The following is a 15,713-nucleotide window of genomic DNA, read 5'->3' as shown; positions in this document are numbered from 1 at the left end:
AAGTATGCCTAGAGTATTTGTATATATCTATTTTAATCAATATAATTTATTATTTACTGATAAAAAATATATATATAGAACAGATGTAAAACCAATATAGAAAAAAAAATTTGACCAAATCAGATTTAAACACTTGCAGAATTATCAAAAAAGAAATACCTTCAACTCAATTGGTTGATGAAGATCCAAATCCTTAGAGGCTTGAGCACTATGTTTTAACTTTTTGAATAATTTTAATACCAATGAATTTGTGGTTGAATATGAATACTTTCAAAATTTAGTGCATTTTTAGCTTTCCACATATAAAAAATTGTCATTGGAAATGTCTTGTCTAAAGCTATTTCCCCCTCCTAGATCCTCCTACTTTTTTTTTATAATTTTCCTTGTTTGATTCTATGCTCATATATCAAGTTAACACCACTCTCTTAACTTTGGTTCCCCATTGTCAAAGAATCTTAGAGATATCAGACTCTAGACCCATAGCCTACTTTAATATTCAATATAAGTGTGATGACCCAAAAATATATATATATGATTAAAGTACAATAATAATAAAATAATAAAAATAGTCATTAAGTTAATATCAATACAAAAGTGTTTTTCTGTAGGATCCTTGATTCCATGTTTGATGCCTAAGAAAGACCTTGTCTTAGCGAGTGCTCAGAGACCATTGCGGCTCAGTCGCTCCCTGGAGGTCGGCCTGGTCAAAATGGAATTTCATAGGATAAACAGGATAGACACTATTTGTACACGTAAATAAGTATATATACATAAAATAGTATTTTGACAGACATAATTTGTCGAAATACATAATAAGATAATAATAATATAGGTATCATATGTGGGGCCCACAAGACTATGTGGGGTCCACATGAGTCCCGGAGCCACAAGACACTGTTTATATACGTAAATAAGTACATAAAATAATGTTTTAACTGATATAATTTGTAGAAATATATGATAAAATAATAATAATATAGGTATCCTATTCGGGGCCCACAAGACTGTGTGGGGCCCACATGAGTCCCGAAGCCGTATGGAGGTTTACAAAAGTCTCAAAGCTATGTAGGATGCATAAAATCGTATAAGAGTTATTCAAGTTACGTAGGATCCATTCGGGTCTCGAAGTTGTGTGAGGCCCACAAGACCATGTGGGGCCCACATGAGTTTTCAAAATTTAAATTTAATTCTTGTTCAAAAATAAATAATAAAATAAATAAATACTAAAAGTAGTTTAAAATTAATAACAATGATAATAATAATGATAATAATGATTAGGAAAAAAAATAATAATAAAATAATAAAATAATTAATTAAGTAATTGATTAATTAATTAGGTAAGTAATTAATTAAAAAATTATTTAGTGGGATTGGTGGCAAGCACTCCCACATGGCCTCCATCCCTATCCCATACACAACTCATACCTTGCCCATTCTTTAATTTTTAATAATTATAATTTCACCCATCTCCCCACACTTTTACAAATTCCATTTCTTCCCCAAAATTTTCCTATAAATAGGGAGCTCTCAACTTTCATTTTTCACAACAATTTTCTAAGGAAGAGAAGGATTAGTGAGTGAAAGAATTTGTGGTGGAGTGAGAATTTTGAGTAAGTTCTCACTCACCCACTCTTTCCGATCTCATATCTTAAAGATAGTTATTGTGTTCGTAGCACACGGTAAAAGAAGAAGGTAAGTAAATTTTGATTATGTTAGTTTCTTTTTATTTTAAATTCATACCCGAGCTTATTTTGTACGTAAATTTTAATTATGTTACTTAGTTCCACAAAATTTCCATAAGTTTATTTTTACGCATATTTAATTATACCAGTTCTATTTTTAATATACTTGCATCTATTTTTGGGTTAAGAAATGTTCCAATCCCTTCGGGTAAATTTTCAGCATTTCTTTCTATTCAAAAATAAAATTATATATATTTTTAACACAAAAATTGTGTGGCATGAGTTTATTTCTACGTTACATTTTTTTATGTAAATATGAGTAAAGATGAGATTTTCACGATATTATTTTAAATTGCATAAATTATAATAAGATGATTTTCAAACCCCTTATGGCAACGAAAGTTCAAAGTTACAGATGCTCGGTACCGCAGCTTAAAGTTTATACGGATCAGAGTGCACCCACACTGTTTACAGAGTGGTTATTTATGTTAGTGGATTTCTCCTGAGTGCACACCTGGTTCCGGACCAGGACTTAATAAGGAAAATCTCACTTAAAGTTTACGTACGTTGATTTAGTTTGGTCGGCCAGCCAGCTAAGTCCAGTCTTCGGACCGCACAACCCAGTCATGGGGGTAAACATGACTTACGGCAAACAGGCCTAAAGGTGGGTTTTTACAATATATGTTTATACATATTTAATTACGTGTACAAAGTTACTGATTATTTGAAGGAAAAGTGTAAGTTTACGTGAAAAGGATCATTTTGGTGCTTATATGACGATCTAAGGAAAACGTATAAGGAAAAGTATATGTATGTTTATCATTAAATATTTTTACAGTTTTAAAGTTAAAAGTTTAATTTAGCAGTTATAGTACATGATTTAAAAATTTACTGTTGAAATTGATGACAAAAGTTTTATGCAGAAATTGTTAAATTTATGTTTATTCTAAAAGCAAATCTTGAAGTTATAGTATTCATTATTGTTTTACGAAATTCTTTAAAAACTCATTTTGGCCACACACTAATAATAATCTTATTTACTTACTGAGCGTCGTCTCATCCCAATCATATTTTATTTCAGATAACTCTGAAGGACATGTCGGGAATCAGGCTTAGCAAGCATGCGGGTGGGGATTAGAAAAATAAAGATTGATTAGAAATATTAGTATGGTTTCAGATATTTATGTTTGTGTAATTTTCCTTCTTTTGAAATAAATGATTGTAATATGGATAATTAGCGCTCTGGTTTAATAAAAATTGAGTTTATTTGCTTCCGCTGTAAATCAGTAGTAAAAAGTTAATATCCCAGGCCCCTCGGGGTCGGGGTGTTACAATAAGTGTATTGCCAATATTTTAACTTATATTGCTTCAAAATTATTTAGGTTCTCTCAAAAACTTTTGCTAAGGTGAGGGCAATTCAAGACAATAGATCTATGCATAACTACCACTTAAAATTCAAGGGACCCTAAGGATGAGTTCCCTTCCTCCCCTTTTCCCTAACTTCTCCTTTATTATTGAAACTCTAATCGTTTGTTTGAGTTGCAAAAAATAGCTATTTTATTCTCGATTTATTTCCAATGGAATGCCTATTCACATGTTTGGTTTATTTTTAGTGATGGAATAGTTATTACTCATTAGGGTCTATTCCTGCCAAATTCAGAATATTTTTTTTTTTTAATGAAAAACCCAACTTCATTGGTAGCCCTTACTTATGGTGAAAGAAAATTGTGGTTACAAATATGTCACAATGGAATTATAAATAACTAACAAAACCGGTCCAGACACCAAAGCCAAATTCAGAATACATATTCCTAGTAAGAGGCATGGAAGTAGCTATTCCACCTTAGAGCTTATAACATGTTAAATTCTCAACATTTCAATTATACCCTCAATAAATTCCCAAAATTATTATCCTAAATCCCTTTCCAACCCAATAAACTCTCCATGGCCACACATTTCTCACTCTGCGGAACCTCTCTTTATTCACTGCATTCCAGATTGGTTGGCCATGGAGCCTTCAATCTAAGTCGGTACTGGAATTTTTTTGTCGTGGATGTTATCATTTTTGTAGCATTCTGATTTGGTGTTGCAGCCATTTAGGAAGCCCTTTTCTTCGTTTTTTGGTTTGTATCGGTGATTTTGCAATCGTCGTCGACCTATTGGTTCACCTTTTTGATCATTCACTCCATTGATTGAAAATAATAAAAATAAAAAATTGTGTGCAAACCAAATGTAACCTAAGTCTTTCATCTCCTAGACAAAGGAGAGCAAATCTACAACTTATTTCCTCTCTTTATAGAAAGTTTCTTTTAAGGTGCTAATACAATATAAGTTCTTAAAATAACTCATTTCTCAGTCCATATATTATACCAGGTCTTATATCATATAGTATTGAGTCTGCCACTCAATCAAAGTGATTCAGAATTTCCAATCCCGCCCATTACGTGGGGTTGGCTCTACCAAGGACGTTGCAACAATTAGCTAATCACTACACTATCGAGATTCAAATAGTGGATCGGAGTTGCCTAAAGTCAACTCCTAATAATTTTTATACAAAGTTTTGTAACTTTTGTGATCGTAATTTGTTTTTTAGTCAACAACACACAATGTAGTATTTGAAAGGTACACTTGCAAATCATACAAAATTGGCAGTTGTACGAAATATGAATATTGTAGTGCATTGATGATTTAATGTTCAAATAGATTTTCATTTCTTCAAATTAATATAAAATTCATGAGTTATGTGGTGATTTTATACATCAATTTGCATTGGATATATCAAATGCTCATGCTTCTATACAAAAATCCTATTCATTTATTCTAATCTATTAGTGTTTATGTCCTTGAAACTTATTTATTAATATTTAATAGCAGCATCACTTGTTAATAGGTGGTGTTTGTTGGGCTTTTGTGAAGCCTAATTGCGTTCAATCTGGATAATGACCCGACTTTTCTTTAATGAGAGATTTCTATCCTAAGGTTTAGTTCATAGAATGAAGGATTGGGCTGTAAAATTTTTTAGGCCGGTTTTGTAGCCCATTCGAAACCCTGTGCGCAGCATATAAAATTATTGTTTTTGGTGATTAGGATAAGCCACTTCACAAGAGAAAGAGAAAGAGAGCATTGTACCGTCACACTATATTTTTCTTCCTGATAATAGTGAAATCTCTACAATTCCGTGGACGTAGGCAAAATTGTCAAACCACGTAAATACTGTCTTGTACGTGTGATTGATTTTTCTTTGACGTGTATTCTTTCTCTATTTTGTTTCTCACAGGTTTCGGGAATTTTTTGTTAATTCCCAATAGTGTTTTCCAAGGCGTAATCAAATAAAAATGAGAATTTTTTCCAGGAGGGTGAAATGGGCAAAACTGCAAAGAAGCATGACCATGAACTTAGATTGTTGGTTTTTAAACAGGTCTAATGACATGGAATATTTTTTAAAAATTTTATAATCATGTGAATATTATGGTATCATTGAGAATTATATGTAACTGTTTGTGAATTTTTTCTAGGTAAAAAGATTGTAGAATGTTTGAAATAAAAAGGAAATATTTTTGAAGTTTTGACAACCTATACTTAACTATGTAATTAAAACTTAATCGTTGAGTAATTCTTGAAAGGTGTTTCAAATTTTTGAATTACAGCATGAATGTCAAATACATGATAACATTCTACTCTTAAAAAATAAAAGTTATGAAAAGTTAGCATTGATGCAGACATAAATTTGAAAAGATTTGATTGCTTGGTGGTTATGTTTGAGAGTTCAAATTGAGTATTTAAGTTTGAATATAGAAGTTCATTTAATTAAAATTATTTGAACTTTTACTAGATAAAATGCGTAACATTTTAATTAAATTTAGAAGAAATGTTTCCAGAATTTTATTAATTTTTTAGCAATGTTTTCAAATTATTTTTAACTTACACATGAAGTTGAAACTATAACTTACAATGCAGAACTCAACAGTGAAATATACAGAACCACAATTACACAGAGTATAATGAAAGTGATAAAACAATGATATGAAGAATTACGTGGTTCGGCAATGCCTACATTCACGGGAGCAATCGGTAATGAATTTTTACTATCTTGTGTCCAAAGACACTAAATTACATCATACATGCAATCATCCAAAAATAAGTAAATAAAAATAAATAAATAAATAAATAAATAAAATTATATATATATATATATATATATATATATATATATATATAAAATATATTGAGAAGGAGACTTGTGGAGGACACATGTCCCCTCATTAATGTGCCTATTCCCTTAGCATTGTGTCTTATCTCCTCACCAATGTGCAGTATTTCCTTACCAATGTGTCTTATCCCCTTACTAATGTGTCATATTCCCTTACTAATGTACCTTATCCCCTCACTAATGTATCATATTCCATTACTAATGTGCTTATTCCCTTACCAATATATCTTATCCTTTCACTAATGTGCCATATCCCCTTACCAATGTGCATTATCCCCTCATTTATGTGTCTTATCCCTTCATTTACGTGCCTTAGCACATTTTTATATATAAAGGGGGGAGGGTGCTATATATAGAAAATTGCAAGGGGTAGAGAAGGAGAGAATGTGAGGGAGAAAGAGAGGAATAGAAAGAGAAAAAGAGAGAAAATAAGACAGGTTAAAATTTTGAGGATTAGAACTTCGGGTCCCGAGAAATTGTAGCCTAACGGGTTAAATTAAGGTATGTTTCTAAATTGAATTTTTGGTGCTATACTTTGATTTTTATTATGGTATAAGCATTATTTTAGTTGTTCAATTTCTGAATTTTGGAGGTATCCTAGTATGTGGTCTTTAGAACTTTCGAAATTTATATTTTGAACCTTACTAGAATATTGAATGTCTAAAAAATAAGAATTTCTCTGGAGCCGAGGTTATCCCTAAAAATTTTAAAATTTGGTGGGCTGCTATTAAATATATCAATATTTTTTAGGATTAAATTTCAAAATTTTATGAAGTCAGTTGATATGGTTTTTGATTTTTCGAAACTACAATCAATATGCTGTTAGTATGCTGTTAGAGTTACAACCAAACTTAAGTTATGAATTTATTTTATAACTTCTACTTTGAATCTGACTACAAAATTTGGTAGGCTTATATATAACATATATAGGAACATATGGATTTAATTTTGTGATTTTTTAAGGTTGAGAAGATGGCGTTTGATTTTTTGAAACTATAGTCAGTATGCTGTTAGAGTTACAACTAGACTTAGGTTCCAAATTTATTTTACAACTTCTACTTTGAATCTTGACTACGAAATTTGGTAGGCTCATATATAACATATATAGGAACATATGGATTAATGTGGTGATTTATGAAGCTTGAGAAGATGAATTTTTATTTTTTCAAAGTGCAGAATTCTATGATGCCTAGTTCAATTAGTAGAATTAAAGTCAATTTCAAAAACCAAGTTTAGTGACAAAACAATGTTGTATGGATATAAAATTTGTCTCTAATTAAGCATAAAAGGAAGATCATTTTGAAATAAACCTCATATTTTTTCTAAATAGCACGTTATTAAATATAATCGAATTTATGATTAGACCCTTAAGGGGGTTCAAAGCAAAATTATAATTTATTTTCTAAATCAAGGATTTTTGGTTATCTTGTGATAGGTTAAGGATTTACTAGGAAGTTTTCAATTCTAAAGGAGATCAAGGTTCATGGGTTTGATTATATTAGCTTTTTATAAAATATGCCCGAGTTTATTTTTAAAGAAAATATTTTAATTCTCTTAGGTAATTTACAGCATATGATGTTCTATTGAGAATAAATGTTATTAGTACAAAAATTGTGTGGCATGAACTTATTTTTAAAGTGTATTACATGTTTTATGAAACAATGAACAATGATGATATTCTTATGATGAGATTTTTATTGCATTAATTATATATTAGTATGTTTTAAAACTCTTATGGCTCAGAGATTATAGAATTACAGATGTTCAATACCGTAACTTATAATTTACAGTTATTGTAACACCCCGACCCCGAAGGGTCTGGGATATTAACTTTTTACTACTAATATACAGTGGAAGCAAAATAAATTAAATTATTATTAAACCAGAGCGCTAATTATCTATATTACAATTATTTATTTCAAAAGAAGAAAAATTACATAAGAATAAATATCTGGCATCGTACTAATATTTCTAATCAATCTTTATTTTTCTAATCCCCACCCGCATGCTTGTTAAGCCTGATTTCCGACATGCCCTTCGCAGTTATCTGAAATAAAAATATGATTGGAGTGAGACGGCGCTCAGTAAGTAAATAAGATTATTATTAGTGTGTGGCCTAAATGAGCTTTTAAAAAATTTCGTAAAACAATATTTAATATTATAACTTCCAAATTGCTTTTAGAATAAATATAAATTTAAAATTTACTACATAAAACTTTTACCATCAATTACAACAGTAAAATTTTATAATCATATACTATTACTGTTAAATTAAACTTTTAACTTTAAAACTGTGAAAATATTTAATGATAAACATACATATACTTTTCCTTATACGTTTTCCTTAGATCGTCATTTAAGTACCAGAATGATCTTTTTCATGTAAACTTTCACTTTTCCTTCAAATTATCAGTAACTTTGTACACGTAATTAAATATGTATAAACATATATTGTAAAAATCACCCTTAGGCCTATTTGTCGTAAGTCATGTTTACCCCCATGACCGGGTTGTGCGGTCCGAAAACTGGACTTAGCTGGCTGGCCGACCAAACTAAATCAATGTACGTAAACTTTAAGTAAGATTTTCCTTATTAAGTCTTGATTCGAAACAGGTGTGCACTCAAGAGAAATCCACTAACATAAATAACCACTCTGTAAACAGTATGGGTGCACTCTGATCCATATAAATTTTAAGCTGCGGTTCCGAACATCTGTAACTTTGAACTTTCGTTGCCATAAGGGATTTTAAAATCATCTTATTATAATTTATGCAATTTAAAATAATATCGTAAAAATCTCATCTTTACTTATAAAAAAATATAACGTAGAAATAAACTCATGCCACACAGTTTTTGTGTTAAAAATATATATAATTTTATTTTTGAATAGAAATAAATGTTAAAAATTTACCCGAGGGGATTAGAACATTTCTTAACCCAAAAATAGATGTAAGTATATTAAAGATAGAACTGGTATAATTAAATATGCATAAAAATAAACTCATGAAAATTTTGTGGAACTAATTAGCATAATTGAAATTTACTTATAAAATAAATTCGGGTATAAATTTTAAATAAAAAAAAAATTAACATAATCAAAATTTACTTACCTTCTTTCTTACGAACACTGTAACTATCTCTAAGAAATGAGATCGGAAAGAGTGGGTGATTGAGAACTAACTTAAAAATTCTCTCTCCACCACAATTTCTTTCACTTACTAATCCTTCTCTTCCTTAGAAAATTTTTGTGAAAAATGAAGGTTGAGAGCTCCTTATTTATAGGAAAATTTTGGGAAAGAAATGGAATTTATAAAAGTGTGGGGAGATTGGTGAAATTATAATTTTTTAAAAAATTAAAGAATGGACAAGGGATGAGCAAGGTATGAGTTGAGTATGGGATGAGGATAGAGGTCATGTGGAAGTGTTTTCCACCATAAATTTTTTAATTAATTATTTACCTAACTAATTAATCAATTAGTTAAGTAATTATTTTAATATTTTATTATTTTTCTTAATCATTATTATCATTATTATTATTATTATAATTACTTTTAAACTATCTTTAGTATTTATTTATTTTATTTTTTGAATAAGAATTAAATTTGAATTTTGAAAACTCATGTGGGCCCCACACAATTTCGAGACTCAAATGGATCCTACGTAACTCGAATAACTCTCATGCGATTTTATGCATCCTACATAACTTTGAGATTCGTGTAAACCTCCATATGGCTTCAGGACTCATGTGGGTCCCATACAGTCTTGTGGGCCCCGCATAGGATACCTATATTATTATTATTTTATCATATATTTCTACAAATTATATCAATCAAAACATTATTTATTTACGTATATAAACAGTGTCTTGTGACTCCGAGACTCATATGGACCCCACATAGTCTTGTAGGCCCCACATATGATACCTATATTATTATCATCTTATTATATATTTCTACAAATTATGTCTGTCAAAACACTATTTTATGTATATATATACTTATTTACGTGTACAAACAGTATCTATCCTGTTTATCCTATGAAATTCCATTTTGACTAGGCCGACCTCCAGGGAGCGACTGAGCCGCAATGATCTCTGAACACTCGCTTAAATAAGGTCTTTCTTAGGTATCAAACATGGAATTAAGGATCCTACAGAAAAAAAACACTTCTGTATTGATATTAACTTAATGACCATTTTTATTATTTTATTATTATTGTGTTTTAATCGTATATATATTTTTGGGTCATTACAGTTACAGAGATCAGAGTGCATTCACACTATTTTACAGAGTGATTTTTAGAGCAGTGGATTTCTCTTGAGTGCACATCTGGTTTCGGATCAGGACTTAATAGGAAAAATCTTACTTACAGTTATAATTTGACTTAGTTTGGTTGGCCGTCGGCTAAGTTTAATCTTCAAACTTCACAACCCTGTCATGGGGGTAAACATGACCCACAGTTAATAGGCCTAATGGATGTTTTACAAAACAAGTATCAGAGAAAGTATATATATAAGTATTACACTTACAGTTCACTGTTTTAAAAAGCAGTTACTATTTACAGCCTATAGTTATAGTTTTATAAATGCATGTTTGAAATTACAGTATTATATGTTAACTGTTATAGAATTATAATACAGTAAAGCTCATTATAGCTACAAACTAATATAATCTTTTTTACTTATTGAACATTATCTCACCCAATTATTCTCCTACCTTACATATAGCTTTAAGGAGTTTACTGAGAATCAGGTATAGTAGGCACGTGGGTGGGATTAGAAAGAGAAGTTTGGAATAAATACTAGTATAGTACCAGTTGGAAATGCTTTTATGTTTGAAAATTTTTAAGAATGCTCCTGTAATACAGTTGTTTAGCACTCTGGTATAAAAGTTCATAAGGTTTTTATTTATTTATGTTATTTTTATTTCTTACGTCACCTATGAAATTTTTTATAGAAAGTCACACCTTAGACCCTACGGGTTTGGGCCAAGACAATACAACATGTATATATAACCTTCCCATAGGATTTCCCTCCAAAACCCAACCTATCTAACATCCGAATTTAAAATTTGAAAACCAATACTGAATAACCAAGCCAAACTGTCGACAATTTTTAGACACACCATCGATGGTTTAATACCAAGAGCAAACAGTCGATGTAATAGGACAAAACAGTCGATTATTTCTCTGCACCTAGACCAAATCATTGACGGCTTCAGGGTAACCATTGACGGTTTCCTCCTGCAAGACAACATTCCTATTTTCTTCTAGCTTTTCTCTTTGTACATGGTTTCCACTCAAAATATGAGCCACATATTACAACAATATCCACCTTGGCGAATATACGTCCTTTAGGAGAAAACTGAAAACATAAACTTGCTGCTCCACCTTGGGACAATAGGTTGGGACCGCCTCCCATCTAGCAACTGGAGACATTCAGTAAGCCTAAGCAATGCTTGAACTTATCTATGGTAACTGATTTTGTCAAGATATCTGCTGCGTTCTCAAAAGTGTGAACTTTCTCAAGCATAAGTTCACTTGAAAACCAACTCCTGAATCCTATGGAATCTCACATCTATATGTTTGGTTCTTGCATGATACACTTGGTTATTCGCCAAATAAATGGCACTCTGACTGTCACAACACAGCTGAACTTATACCCAGCTCCTTGACTAAACAAGTAAGCCATAATGCTTCCTTGGTAGCTTCGGCGACTGCCATATACTTTGACTCAGTCGTTAATAATGCAACCAGAGATTGTAAGATGAACCTCCAACAAATAAATCCTCTCACAAAGGTGAATACATACCCTATTGTTGACCTCCTGTCATCCAGATCCCCTTCATAATATGCATCAACATATCCCATAATTGACGGATCACTTTGTTGTTTACTGAATATGATACCATAGTGAGAAGTACCCTATAAGTATTTGAAAATCCATTTGATGACATCCTAATGTTGACTACTCGGATTTGAAAGAAACTTACTTACCACGCGGACATCTTGTGCCAGATCTGACCTTGTACATATGATAACATACATTAAACACCCCATTGCACTAGCATAGGGGACCTTTGACATTTCACGGATATCATCATCTGTCGTTGATCATTGAGCGGTAGACAATTTAAAGTGATTCACTAACAATATACTTACCGATTTTGCATCAACCATACTAAACCTCTCCAGCACCTTCTCCACATAACTTGCTGAGATAACCACAGCCTTCCTGCAGTTCTATCCCTGCATATCTCCATCTCAAGAATCTTCTTGGCTGCACCCAGATCTTTAATGTCAAACTCTTTATTCAACAAAGTTTTCAACTGATTTACTTCAGTCATATCTTTCACAGCAATTAGCATGTCATCAACATAAAGTAATAAAAAAATGAGAGAACCGTAATCAAGATTCTTTACATACACGCAAAAATTATATTCACACCTCCTGTAGCCTATCCAGGTCATCTAGGAGTCAAAATTTTTGTACCATTACCTCGGAGACTATTTCAGCCTGTAAAATGGCTTCTTCGATTTACAAACCAACTGCTCCTCTCCAGGTTGATTCATCATCCATTATTATTATCATTATGTTTTCATCAAACTAAGGATTATGAGACCAACTCCTTTTAGAGTAATACTCTCGACTCCTTGAAGTCATGTTGGAGTGTTAGGATAGTGACATCGTCATTATAGGACCAAAATAGGTTTTTTCTTTTTCATTTATCTTTTATTTCTTTTTTAAAAAAAATAATACATATGTAATTGCGATAATAGTTTTGTATAATTGCAAAATAAATTGTTAGTGGGGCAAAAATTGTAAATGGGCCAAAGATCTCATTTTACCCTAGAAAATTATTTTTATCAAATACATTAAATATTAATCAACACTTAATTTTTATTATTATTAATTTTTTAATAGTTAATTTTATACTAAAAATACATATTATTAAAAATAGACATGAATTAATATAGCTTTTTGGCAAATTTCAAAAATTTAAAGTTTATACTATATTACACCAGCTTCATTCAAGTTACTAAATTACAGTCAAACCATGGGTCAATGGTTTGGTACTTTGGTTTTCCATTTTCATTATTTTTTCTTTAATAGTTGACTAATTAATTTATTTTTTTGTTGACTATGTGCCTAGATTTTGTTTGCATACAAAATACATGAAAAACATAGAAAGGTGAAAATTTATAAAAAATGGTTATTCTTAATGTACGTTGAAAGGCGATACTTTTTGGGTTTTAGAGTTATTTATTTATTTATTTTTTCGATTACATAAGAACTCCAGCCACCAACAAGTCCTTCGAACCCCTGGTGCGATACCAAACCTGCGGATCAGCGTCCTCCCCTAAGTCTTGTTGATCAGGTAAAATCCGAAATGTGGACACGACTTCCGTGCATCAGTTGGACGTTCGGCCAACTCGACCCTCGGGATACATCTCCATTACCATCAACGGTCCCCGCTGGCTCACAGCGCAAACTCTCACCACCCACGGTTTCTGCTGGCTCACAAAGTAAATTTTTACAATCCACAGGTATCGCTGACTCATATTTTTAATAAATTTTATGAAGAACAGAAGAAAATAATCTTCCTAAAGATTTGACTAAAAAAGGAATACTTATTTTATATGGTTGGAGATTTGTTTTAAATTTGTATAAATTTAGATAAAATTTAATATAAATTTATATTTATTTATTCAAATCCACATAAATCTAAATTCAACACTTAAAATTTATGCTCCAAACACTATTTTAGCGTTCAAAAATTTCAAAAACCTCTTTACGGTTGCGTCTCTCTTATTTCAAAATCTACAAACTTTTCTTGAGATTTAAAAAAATATATATATATAGACAATTATATATATATATATATATATATATATATTTGCAAAAAGATATACCCGCCGAAGTTAAAGGGTGTATAAGTTTTTCAAAATTCAAACCTCAGGAAAGGTTTGTACATTTTTTTAAAACCTTATGAATAATTTGTATTTTTTGCTAAACCTTAGAGGGTTATGAAAAATTCGAAACTTGAGATGAGATTTATTTATTTATTTATTTTTTACTAAATTTTAAAGGAGTTTAGTGACTTTACCTATTTAAGAATAAATTTCTAAGATTTTTCAAAATTTCACATATAATTATAAAAATTCTAATTCTAATTATAAAATAAAATAAGATAGAAATACAATAAAAATTATAGAGAAGCACAATAATTTAGGAAAAAAGTTAAAATTGTAAAATCTTGGAACAGTGTAATGCGTGATCTCATGTCAAACTTGAAAATAAATCAATAATTAAAATCTATTTTCTATTTTAAAATTGTAATATTTATCATTTTTTAAAGAGTTTTTTCTCAATTTATCCTTTTAAAAAAAAAATTAAATAATAACTTTCTCGAGAAAATAATTCTCGGAATAATCCTGACATAATCTCGCTACTTGGAGTAGCGAGATTTGTCACGTGTCATTTTGAGAATTATTTTTTTAAAAAAGATATCATTTAATATATATTTTTTTTAAAAATGATAAATCAGGAGATAAATTTTTCTGCATAATAAATAGGGAAATAAATTCATTTAATATATATATTTTAAAAAATGATAAATCGGGAAATAAATCTCCTACGTAATAAATCGGGAAATAAAACAAAATTTAATTCTTTCTCTTATTACTTTTGGACAAAAAATTTTTGAAAAAAATAAAATTCCTATTTAATTATATCTATTTTTTTCTATTTAATATATTTTTGAACTTTTTTTTTTATACTTAAAAGTATTGTTTTGTTCACTAGATTTAAAAATTCTTTATTTAGTTTATCTTATATCAATATAGAAAATGTATACATGATACCCATTTCTCTATTTCATCCATTACAAAAATAAAATTTTTACATAAGATTCTCATGAGTTGCATGAAATTAAAATTTTCATATTTTGTAAGCAATCATATGCAAGCATAAAGATAAGAGTGTCACATTTTTTAAAATTTTATATTCCTCAAAATATAAAAATTGTCATCATATAGGGCTTTCTAATCACCAGTTAAATGTAAAAATAAATATCATGAAGACTTTAAAAAAAATTAATGGTCTATCTAGTTATGGAAATTATTTTTAATTTTTTAAATAATTAAAAATAACGTTCTTTATTTTTTAAAATTCATATAGAAAAGGTAACAAATATTTTTTACTGTTTTTAGATTTCAAACTCTTATTTTGTTAATTATGATTTGAGAGCATGCATTCATATATTAAATTTTGATTTGTGTATTCAAATCCAAAATTAGTGATCAAATATATTAATATGACAATTTATATATAATATATATTACATAAATTTTAAAAATAATATTAATATTATGATATCATTATTAATATTTTTATTATATATAATAATATTATAGCATATAAAAATTTATAGAAAAAAATTATTTCCCGATTTATTACGCAGAAGAATTTATTACGCAAAAGATTTTTTCCCGATTTATCATTTTTTTTAAAAGTATATTAAAAAAATTTATTTCCCTATTTATTACGCAGGAGAATTTATTTCTTGATTTATTATTATTTTTAAAAAATATATATAAAATAATATCTTTTTTGAAAAAATTATTCCTAAAATGACACGTGACAAATCTCGCTACTTGAAGTAGAGAGATTACGTCAAGGTTATTGCGGAAATTATTTTCTCGAGAAAAGTATTATTTAATATATTTTTTTAAAAAAAGGACAAATTAGGAAAAAAAACTCATTTTTTAAAATGATAATAGTACGGTTGAACTTTGACAGGCGATATTACTGCAATTATAAAT

The sequence above is a fragment of the Malania oleifera genome, chromosome 1 (genome assembly GCF_029873635.1).
Source record: "Malania oleifera isolate guangnan ecotype guangnan chromosome 1, ASM2987363v1, whole genome shotgun sequence".
In the NCBI taxonomy this organism is placed as follows: Eukaryota; Viridiplantae; Streptophyta; class Magnoliopsida; order Santalales; family Ximeniaceae; genus Malania; species Malania oleifera.
This window is presented reverse-complemented; position numbering follows the sequence as displayed.